This window comes from Aphidius gifuensis, linkage group LG1 (genome assembly GCF_014905175.1).
Source record: "Aphidius gifuensis isolate YNYX2018 linkage group LG1, ASM1490517v1, whole genome shotgun sequence".
In the NCBI taxonomy this organism is placed as follows: Eukaryota; Metazoa; Arthropoda; class Insecta; order Hymenoptera; family Braconidae; genus Aphidius; species Aphidius gifuensis.
This window is the reverse complement of record NC_057788.1, coordinates 9,791,667-9,802,143: the sequence shown is the minus strand read 5'-3', so window position 1 is coordinate 9,802,143 and position 10,477 is coordinate 9,791,667.

Here is a 10,477-nt window from a genome sequence, read left to right as displayed (position 1 = left end):
AACTCGTAAGTTGACTATTTACACGGAGATGAATATTCATTTCCATGATTGACTACAACATTTGTTTAATTCATTCTTATTGTATTTAAATTACGCGATTGTACGCGATACTTGATAGCTAATTAAATAAATGAAAATATTGATTATTTTTGAAATATAATATTTGTTTTTTATTTTTGACAAATCTTTAGAAATATTTTTGGCTGAATGAATATTTTTTTAGGTGAAATTAAAATTTTCATAATTCCAAGTAACATAAAAAACAAGTAATAATAATATAATGTTTTTTTACAATGTCTTCGCCAATAAGAGAGAAAGTTATACGTTAACTTTAATTATGTTTTTTCAGGGATATATAGATATAATTAGATCTTCAACAACCAACCATTGAGATTTAATTGACTTATAAGCGTCAAGTAATAACTGATTGGTTGTTTCTATGTGTAAAATGATACCGTTTGTACGATTTCTTGTTGCCTAATCAGCACCAATAACTATATTACTTGTAATATTTTTCATACAGCGGACTGTAAGATATTCAAGATCTGGATTATTTTTTATAAATTGAATAATATCAGTATCAGTAAGTTGCTTGCATTTGTCACAATGCAGTTCTTTAGATCCTTTCAATTTGATAAGGAACCTGTCTGTAATTATATATCAAGACAACTTACATTAAGGTTTTGTAAATTTTTTAAGTTTGTTCATTTAAAAAAGTCCAAGATACACAATGGTTAATTAAATAAATTAAAATATTTATTATTTTTGAAATATAATATTTGTTTTTTATTTTTGACAAGTATTTAGAAATATAGATGTATAATTAATCAATTCATTTTTGTCAATGATTATTTATTAAATTAATATATTTTCAATAAGATGCGATTATGACAATAACATGACGTTCAAGAATTTATCTGACTACAAATTTATGTCAAACTCTGACAAGCCTATTAACATTGACATTAAAATTTTTATGATTCCAAGTAACGTTGAAAACGATTAATTATGATGTTCTTTTACGATGTGTTCACACTGTTATTGACATGGTAAGGAACTTTGCATGTGTTTTTGAGAATAAATTATACGATGATTTTAATTATGTACATTCAACAAGTAACAACTAACCATTGAGATTTAATCATTGACTTAGGAGCTTGGAATATTAACCCACTATCTAAATATATGTGTAAAATGATACCACTTGTACGATTTTTAGTTGCCTGATCTGCAGCAGCAATAATCATATCAATTGTGATATTGTAATTATAATAGACTTGAAGAATTTCAAGATCTGGATTATTTTTTATAAATTGAATAACACCAGAATTAGTAAGCTTGTCGCAATTATTACAATGCAATTCTTTCAATCCTTTAAATTTGATAAGGAAGCTGTCTGTAATTATATCAAGACGACTTACATTAACTTTTTGTAAATTTTTCAAGTTTAATAAAGCAACGAGAGCTGTCTCAGTAAGACCCGTACAATTTTGGATATCTAAACTTTTTAGATTTTTACAATGGTTAGCAATCGCAATTATTGTACTATCTTGAAGATTTTTTGAATGAGACAAGTTTAGATGTTTAAGACATTTAATTTTGATAACTCATCAAGAACAGAAAGTGGCCCACTATCAGTAGATGATACTGTAATGCAATTAGGAATTTCTAAACGTTTAAGATTTTTACAATTGTTTGCAATTGCAGTTATTGATTTATCATGGAGCCTAAACGTATCGAGCAATAATAAACATTCAAGATTTTCCAACTCTGTTAACTTTTGTAAAGCGCTATTATTTATAATGTAACTACAATTATGTATACTCAAGCGTTTTAAATTCTTGCAATATTTAACAATTGTATTCGCTAAGTCAGGCGTTACATTACAAAAAATACCCAGATATTCCAAGTTTTGAAAATTCATCCATTTCCCAAGAGGAATTTCAGCTAGATCATAAGGACCACACGGAATATCAAGATGTTTTAGATTTTTGCATGTACAAAAAATAGTATTGAGTACTTTTGTAAAGAGTTCCTTTCTATTTCCATATTTATATGGTTTTTTTTAATTTTCATTTTAATATATTCCAAATTAACAAGTTTTTCAAATAGAAAAAAAAAACTTCCGGGAAAATCATTTAGTTTAATGTCAAGATAAACAAGGGTTATTTTTTCTGATATTTCTTGAAGAATTTTTATGTTGTCTAATTTGAGGTCATGCACTGTCAATTTTTGAAGATTTTTAAATTTTTTAACACTCAGCTGAAAATAATAAAAATTTATTTAGATAATTTATATTCATTTAATAGGATTGTTAGCCACTATGGTGATAAACAACTAGTTGATATTTAATAACAACTTACTATAGAACTATTTAGTTCATTAAACCAGCGAGGTTTCGAAAATAAATGAATTTCATTAATTTCTTCTGGAAGACTATCAATTATTGCAGAGAGAATAATTGTCTTACTTGAGCAGTTAATTATTTTGATGCATTTTAACTTATCCAATTGTCTAAATGCTTGAACAAAGTGATCAGCATTATCAGTTAAGACATTATCACCAAATTGACATTCCAAGGTTGTTAAATTCTTACAGTGATCACCAACAAAAGGCATGATACTTGAATTACAAACATTTGAGAGACACAATTCTTTTAAATAATTATACCACATCTTGATAATATTTTCTCAAGGTATGATTGTGTCAACAAACGGTTATCATAAGAACGTCCTATTGATGATTCACATTTGTATTTTTTAATGTCATACCAAGCTAGCCGACATGCCTCTTTCCATTTGGTACAAACTACAATAAAAAGTATTAAACATAAAAACTAATAATACAAACATTGATGTTTCATTAACAAAAAATATTTTGATAATAAATATATATTTACCTTTTTCCACGTCTATCCTTTCTGGTATTGGCAACAACATGATAATTTTTGCTAATGAGTCGTAGTCCAGTGAGTTGATGACAATATGTTGATCCTTGATCTTAATTTCGTTGAAAAATAAACAAATGGTATGTAAATTTGATTTCATTTCATTGCTTTTAATCATTTACTGCATAATAAACAAACATAATTACGTAATTTCTATCAATAATTGAGTCAAAAAACAATTAATGTTTTGAGTTTAGGTTGTCACTTTTGACAAAGACAATGAATTTATCAATTTTTTTATAAATATTTATAAATATTGGTTATTTATGATATTGTTATAACATCCTTGTTGTATAACAATTGTTCTTTTATTAATAATAATCAAAAAATTGTGAAACATTTCAACATTAATTATTCTTTGATTTAAAACTACAGTCAACAATCAACCATTGAGATTTAATTATATAAACTTGGAAGGGTGTCTTATGAAAGGATTAAACATTTTTATATATAAAATAATACCATTTGCTTGATTTTTAGTTTCCTTTTTTTTTTAATGTCTATTGTAATGACCGGTAAATGTTTTTACGCGATGAAAAAATTGAATAAAAAAAATTAAATAAATGTTGAGAACTGTGAAAATTTCCGAAGACCATCTGAGATCGTCATAGATCTTCCGCGATATGGTTAAAATGGTTATCGTTGGAGATCGTGTAAATTTTTTTTCGGATATATCAAAACTGTAATTGCATATGTACAATTGATTATTGATGGTAAAAATAATTGTTAAGATAAAATTTTTAAAAAAGTATATTTATTTTGAAACATTGTTTTACAAAATTATTAACATTGTCATGAAGATTTCCATGATTCCAATTACCAACTAATATCGAAAACAAGTTATATTATTAAATTAGAAAAAGTCCTACGAAAAATTTAATTATAGAAGTATCGAACAACTAACCATTGAGATGTAATTATTGACTTAGAGGCTTTTATTATTGACGGATTGGATGATTTTATGTATAGAATAATACCATTTGTACGATATTTAGTTGCCTGATCAACAGCAATAACCATATCTATTGTAATATTTTTTATACACCAGACACTAATTTTTTCAAGATCTGGATTATTTTTTATAACTTGAATAATACCAGCATCAGTAAGTTTCTTGCATTTATCACAATGCAATTCTTTTAATCCTTTTAATTTGATAATGAAGCTGTCTGTAATGATATCAAGACAACTTACATCTAGTTTTTTTAAATTTTCCAAGTTTGGTAAAGCAACAAGAGCTGTCTCGGTAAGACCCGTGCTACCTTGGATTTCTAAATTTTTCAGGTTTTTACAATAATTAGTAATAGCAGTAATTGTACTATCTTTAAGTTTTTTTGCATAAGACAAGTTTAAATGTTCAAGATATTGTAATTTTGATAACTCATCAAGAACAGATGGAGGAGAAAGTGGCCTACCATCAATAGATGGTACTGTAGCACAACCAAGAATTTTTAAACGTTTAAGTTTTTTACAATTGTTTGAAATTGCGATGATTGATTCCTCATGGAGCTCAACTATACCAAGCATTAAACATTCAAGATTTTTCAACTCTGTCAACTTTTTTAAAGCGGTATCATTCATTGAGTAATTACGATTATGTATTCTCAAGTGTTTTAAATTCTGGCAATATTCAACAATTGTATTTGCTAAGTCAGGCGTTATATTACAAGAAATACCAAGATGTTGTAAGTTTTGAAAGTTTATCCATTTTTTAAGAGGAATTTTACTTACATCATAATGACCAAATGGAATATCAAGATGTATTAGATTTTTGCATGTACAAAAAATAGTATCGAGTATTTCTGTAGAAATCAAGTCGTTCGTATTTGGAAATATATACTCAGTCATGCTCATCGTCAAGTCGATATATTCCAAACTAACGAGTTTATTAAATAGAGGAAGCCCATAGTGTTTATCCCATTGTATGAGTTTGAGATAAAGGAGTGTAGTTTTTTCTGATAATTCTTGAAGAGTTATGTTGTCTAAATTGGGACAATGCACTGTCAATTTTTGAAGATTTTTAAATTTTTTAACACTCTAAAAATAATGAAAATTAATTTAAATAATTTATATTCATTTAATTAATAGTATTGTTCGTCGCTATAGTGAAGAACAATTATTTGGTATTTAATAACAACTTACCATAGTAATTTTTTGTTTTTGATTCAGAAGAGGTGGAGAATATAAATGAATTTCATGAATTTCTTGTGGAAGACTATTAATTATTCCAGAAAGATTAATTGTCTCATTCGAGCAGTTGTAATCTATTGTTATTTTGATGCATTTTAATTTATCCAACTGTGAAAATGCTTGAACAAAGTGATCAGCATTATCAATTAAGGAATTATCATCAAATTTACATTCCAAGGACGTTAACTTTTTACAGTGATCGCCAACAAATGGCATCATAGTTGAATTACAAACATCTGAGAGAGACAATTCCATTAGATAATTACCACATCTTGATAATATTTTCTCAAGGTATGATTGTGTCAACAAACGGTTATCATAACAACGTCCAATTGATGATTCACATTTGTATTTTTTAATGTCATACCAAGCTAGTTGACATGCCTCTTTCCATTTGGTACAAACTACAATAAAAAGTATTAAACATAAAAACTAATAATACAAACATTGATGTTTCATTAACAAAAAAGATTTTGATAATAAATATATATTTACCTTTTTCCACGTCTATCCTTTCTGGTATTGGCAACAACATGATAATTTTTGCTAATGAGTCGTAGTCCAGTGAGTTGATGACAATATGTTGATCCTTGTCACTATCATCAGAGATTTGTTGGTCTTTCTCAACACATATTTTTTTTACACTCATTTTAAATAAATCCTGAAAGTGTATATTGTTGTTAACGTCTTTGAGAACCTAGATCTTTCAAATACAGAAAAATATAGAGTTAAGTCCTGCTCTTTTTTTTTTTTATCAATAAAAATCCAAATTTACATTTAAAAACATCTTAAAGGTTAAAAACACGTGGGTCACATTAAATTTTTTTTTTTTTTTAATAAGTAAACGCTTTTTTTATTAAACATAATCTTTACCTGGAACTCCAGGTGTGTACGACTTCTTGCAGCTTTTTATATTTTCTTCAATTAATGATTTGGAATTAGTTTTTTTTTATTGATCAATTAAATATCTATCGGTATTTTGAACTGTAAAATTAATTTATCTGTTGGTAATGTCAACGTTTGGTTTTTCAATCATTATTATTGGCGCGGCCATCTTGGATTAAAGGAAATTTTACTCACGTGCTATCTGGCTGAAGAATCACCAACTGTTATTTTGTCGAGAAGTGTAATTTAGAAAAAATTATTGAATTAAGATAATTAGAATTCATCGTCGTATACACCTGAAGGTCACCTGGAGTTCCAGGTAAAGATTAAGTTAAAGGTGGTTAAAAAAAAAAATTTTTCTTATTTAAAAAAAAAAAAAAACATACTGTGCCCCACGTGTTTTTAACCTTATAATTATTTTCAATCAAAAACTTTTATTTTTATTGATAACTTAACAACATTTTTTTTTGTGTTAAAAAGATCTTTAGTTCTAGAAGACGTTAACAACAGTGATTACTTAAAATGAGTGCAAGAAGAATATGTATTGAAAAAGACCAACAAACCTCTGATGTTGGTGACAAGGATCCAAAAGTCGTCATCAACTCACTGGACTACGACTCATTAGCAAAAATCATCATGTTGTTGCCAATACCAGAAAGGATAGACATGGAAAAAGGTGAATATTATCATCAAAATTAAGATTCTTTTTTGTTAATAACACATCAGTGTTTGTATACTATTAATTTTTAAATTTGATACGTTTTATTGTAGTTTGTACCAAATGGAAAGAGGCATGTCAACTAGCTTGGTATGACATTAAAAAATACAAATGTCAATCATCAATTGGACGTTCTTATGATAATTGTTTGTTGACACAATCATACCTTGAGAAAATATTTTTAAGATGTGGTTATTATTTAAAAGAATTGTCTCTCTCAGATGTTTGTAATTCAAGTATTATGCCATTTGTTGGTGATCACTGTAAAAATTTAACAACCTTGGAATGTAAATTCGATGATACATCCTTAACTGATAATGCCGATGATTTTGTTCAAGTATTTACACGTTTAAATAAATTAAACTGCATCAAAATAACAGTGGATCACAGCTACTCGAATGAGACAATTAATCTCGTTGCAATAATTGATAGTCTTCCAGAAGAAATTAATGAAATCCATTTTTTTTCTAAATCTCTGTCGATTGAAAAACGAAGGGGTTTTATGGTATGTTGTTCTTGAATAACATTGTTGCAACCAGTTGTTTATATGACTAGTGACAAACAATACAATCAATTATATAATTATTATTATATATTATTATATAATTATTACAAATATATAAATTATTCAAATAAATTTTCATTATTTTCAGAGTTTAAAAAAATTTAAAAATCTTAAAAAATTGACATTACATGGCTTCTGGTTAGAAAACATTATTCAAGAAATAGCAGAAAAAACAACACTTGTTCATCTTAACATTCAATTCTTTAATATACACAAAGAGCTTTTTTTATTTAATGAACTCGTAAATTTGGAGTACATCGACTTAACGATGGTTGCAGAGCTTGATGAAATTATAAAGGAGCTCTCTACAAGAGTACTCAATACTATTTTTTGTACATGCAAAAATCTAAAATATCTTGATATTCCACGAGGTCCTTATGATGTAGCTGAAATTCCTCTTAAAAAATGGATAAACTTTCAAAACTTGGAATACCTTGGTATTTCTTGTACAATAACGCCTGACTTAGCAAATACAATTGTTGAATATTGCAAGAATTTAGAACACTTGAGGATACATAATCCTCGTGGCATTATAAATGATACTGCTTTAAAAAAGTTAACAGAGTTGGAAAATCTTGAATGTTTAATATTAGATAATCTGTTTGCTCTCCATGAGGAATCAATAATCGCAATTTCAAACAATTGTAAAAAACTTAAACGTTTAGAAATTCCTGATTGTTTTATTTGCGGTAACAAATCTAATCTTAATGAATTATCAAAATTGCAATATCTTGAACATCTAAATTTACGTTTTGTAGAAAATCTTGAAGATAGTACAATTATTGCTATTGCTAATAATTGTAAGAACCTAAAAAGTTTAAATATTGGAAGTTGCAAAGCTATTACTGAAACAGCTCTTGTTGCTTTAACAAACTTGAAAAATTTACAAAAACTTAATGTAAGTTGTCTTGATATAATTACAGACGACAGCTCCCTTATCAAATTAAAGGGATTAAAAGAACTCAATTGTTCTTTTTGCCAGAAACTTACTAATTCTGGTATTATTCAATTTATAAAAAATAACCCAGATCTTGAAAAGATTACTTTGTTTCACATAAATAATATTACAATTGACTTGGTTATTGCTGCTGATCAGGCAACTAAAAATCGTACAAATGGTATCATTTTACACATAACACATTGTAGATTGTCAATAGTAGAAGCTTCTAGGTCAATAATTACATCTCAATGGTTGGTTGTTGAATATTTTTAATTATGTAGTTATCATATACTTTTCTTTCTAACTTACCCCTGATATTCTTCCATAATTTATTTTTAAAAACACATACAAAATGACATTGTGAAGACATTGGAAAAGAACATTTCAATGTAACTTGTTATAATATGAAATATTAATGTTAATATTTTTGTAGAGCAAAGTTTAAAAATAAATATACTTTTTCATCGAATAAATATATTTTTTTGAATTCAACAATTATTTTTACCTTTCTTTTTATAAATTTTCTATTCTTTTAATAAATAATGATGCAAAAAATAAATTGATTAATGATTCATCTTATCAAATATTCATACAGCTAAAAAATATCTCTAAAGATTTGTCAAAAATAAAAAGCAAATATTGTACATCAAAATCAATAAATATTTTTATTTATTTTATTAACCATTGTGTTTCTTAGTTTAAATGAAGAAAATAAATACAAAAAGATCAATTATCAGTAAAGTGATTTGATGTAATTATTAATGATTGGCAGTTTTGAATGATTTTTGTGCAAATCATACTCCATCAAATAATATTGTTTATCTATATTTTATAAATAAAATGACAAAAGAAAATTTGCCAAAAATATTCAAAGCGAAATATTAAGAAAACTAAGCAAAAATCATGGATGCGAAAATTTGACAGAATAAATTACGAAACGAAATTGACATCATTAAAGGTCTATTTTATTTTTATTTGTTAAATTCATTTATTTATTTAACAAAAACCAATATCTGTTTTTTTTATACCTTACACAACTTTTTCAAAAATCATCTTACTTGTTTTTTCTTAGTTTTAATGGATTATTCGTGCCGAAATCTACAACCAAGGCTATACTCGGAATTTTTTCAACAATTAGTTTACTTATAATCAGCAATTGTTTATAAAAAAAAACCGAGTAAGTGCTTTATACAATGAAATAAACCACAAAAGAGTTATTTCTTGACCATTTTTATCTATGTAACTTGTAGAAAATGTTTCAATGAATTTTTTGACGATAGTACGAGCTCTTTTTATTGCTTAGTTAATTAATTAATAAAGATTTAAATTTTAGTGATTTTTCTATAATTCCCTAGTCTTCCCCATACAAATTACAAAAGCGTATTAGTGTAAAAACTGAATGACAGATGGCGGTACTTTTATTGACAATAAAAGCATTATCTTTTTTATCATAAATAATTGTAGGGTTAAGAATTTGATTATTATTAATTTATTTAATTGTTATAGATATTGCATATTGTTGAATATATAATAATTGTGAATAATATTGGACCAAAAATGATGTAACCAAACGCGCCATCCCACCGGAGTTTTCGAAATTATCAATTTCCAATTGATAAAAGACCAAAGGTCGTCCGTTAATGCATTTTAAAAATTATAAAAGCTGCAAGGAGCCGTTCACCTGGAGTACCAGGTAAAGATTATGTTGAAAGTGGTTGGAGGAAGCTATTATTTGAGATAAAAAAAATACTCTGACGCACGTTTTTTTAACCTTTAAATTGTTTTTAAATAAATATTTGGATTTTGGTTAATAAAAAAAAAAAGCAAGACATTTTAGCTTTTTTAGTATTTACTCATAATGAGTGCAAAAAGAATATGTATTGAAAAAGACCAACAAACCTCTGATGTTGGTGACAAAGATCCAAAAGTCGTCATCAACTCACTGGACTACGACTCATTAGCAGAAATCATCATGTTGTTGCCAATACCAGAAAGGATAGACATGGAAAAAGGTATAAATATTATTATCAAAATAAAAATTCTTTTTTTTTTTAAATAAAATATCAATGTTTGTATTATTAATTTTTAAATTTGATATGTTTTATTGTAGTTTGTACCAAATGGAAAGAGGCATGTCAAATAGCTTGGTATGACATTAAAAAATACAAATGTAAATCATCAATTGGACGTTCTTATGATAACCGTTTGTTGACACAATCATACCTCGAGAAA